The following is a 1,817-nucleotide window of genomic DNA, read 5'->3' as shown; positions in this document are numbered from 1 at the left end:
TTATTTTTAAACTTTACAATATTGTATTAGTTTTGCCAAATATCGTCTCCCAAATCTCCCCACCCTCTCCCTCTCCCACAGATCTATACATCGGTGTCTCTTTTGCTGTCTCGTACACAGGGTTATTGTTACCATCTTTCTAAATTCCATATATATGTGTTAGTATACTGTATTGGTGTTTTTCTCTCTGGCTTACTTCACTCTGTATAATAGGTAAGTACTTTCTCCTCTCTTTGAAATGTAAATAATTTTGAAAACTAGATTGGCATTTACTCAGATTTCCTACCTAGGAATGCCTTTCTCAGAAACCTGGAAGCTATCCCTATAAAATGTAACATCAAGGAAGATAACACCCCTATCTCCCAGTTTCTGTGAGAGGATAGGAACTCAATTTTGGTGGGCAGAAACTTGCTCCAAGTTGCTAAACTACTCCGTCATAGACATGAGAATTTTTTTTTTCTCTAGATAACACCAATTAGCTAGCATAACCCATTACCAGGTAAAGATAAAGTTAGGATATACTACTTGTCACGAATGGTTCTGTCAGGACTTACTTGAAAACCATTTGCTGTTTACCTTAAAAATATGTCTGTCATTGATTGCAGTTGTTGTCTATATAAATGGATTAGATTTCTGTCTTTACAATTTCAGCAGATTGCCTGTGATGGGCACCACTAATTAAATAATAAAAATGTATTCTTTCTCTACTCCCTTTGTGGAGTGCTCCTTGGTTGGGAGAAATTGTCCTTTTAATTATTCTTCTGCAATACTCTGTAAGTAGCCTATCTCTTCTTCTTCCCTCTTCCTTCTTACCTTTGTTTCTTTCCTTTAACCCTTCAAAAAATTAAGTAATGTGTCAGAAACTGGATAAAAGATATTTAACATATGTTTAAATTTAATTCAATATATTTGTATATTGCATTGTTGGGAAATAACTACAATGATGGGTACTTTTTTACACAAAATTGAGTAAGATGAACCTTTGTCTTCAAGAAACTGTCAGAAGAGAAAGAATGAAAAATTCTCTTACCCTTTGGCTAACATCAAATGTAGCATCTGTTCTTACCAGTTTAACATCTGATACATCCTCTATCTGACGACAATATATTAAAAGGATTCTTGGAACTAGGAGTTTGAATCGGAGGCTCAGATGGTAAAGAATCCGCCTGCAATGCGGGAGACCTGAGTTCAATCCCTTGGTTGGGAAGATCCCCTGGAGAATGGAATGGCAACCCACTCAAATATTCTGGCCTGGAGAATTTCATGGACACAGGAGCCTGACAGGCTACAGTCCATGGGGTTGCAAAGAGTTGTACACCATAGCAACGTTCACGCTTACACTCACAGGGGTAATGGAATGATAGCAGTGTATGTGTAAGATTCTCTGTAGTGCAGTGGTCAAGTGCAGAGACTGTCACCCCAGGCTCTCTGAATTCAACCCAGTTTTACCACTTATAATACTTTTGCCAAACTCTTCTGTGCCCCAGTTATCTATGAATGGAATAATGTTATCTAATGCATAGGGCTGTTGTGAAGATTAAGTGACTATGTGAATTGTGACCTTTACAGCTCTGAGCCAATTATAGGAGTCTGTAAGAAGAACACAAATAACCCATTCTGGGCAGTGGTTTCCATGAATTCTGAAGATACACAGTGTAGAGATGTGAAACAGTACTATACGTATGTGGAGAAGCATTTTTGACTCAGGGTTCTGGGGAGTTAAATTACAGGACCCGGGTCATCATGAGGATCATCTTTGCAATATTTAAGAGGTTTCTCCTTAGTGAGGAGTTCCAGAAGGAATTTACCAGGATGTA

General features: G+C 37.9%; 1 non-coding gene across 1 annotated transcript; it reads left to right on the top strand.

The window, feature by feature from the left end:
• Positions 1 to 1,017: 1,017 nt before the first annotated feature.
• LOC133252242 (U2 spliceosomal RNA) lies at positions 1,018 to 1,212 on the top strand. Its single transcript, XR_009737860.1, has one exon. It is a non-coding gene; the product is annotated as a U2 spliceosomal RNA (small nuclear RNA).
• Positions 1,213 to 1,817: the final 605 nt, after the last annotated feature.

This window comes from Bos javanicus, chromosome 7 (genome assembly GCF_032452875.1).
Source record: "Bos javanicus breed banteng chromosome 7, ARS-OSU_banteng_1.0, whole genome shotgun sequence".
Lineage (NCBI taxonomy): Eukaryota > Metazoa > Chordata > Mammalia > Artiodactyla > Bovidae > Bos > Bos javanicus.
The sequence above is the reverse complement of the archived record's forward strand: the minus strand, read 5'-3'. Positions and strand labels throughout refer to the sequence as shown.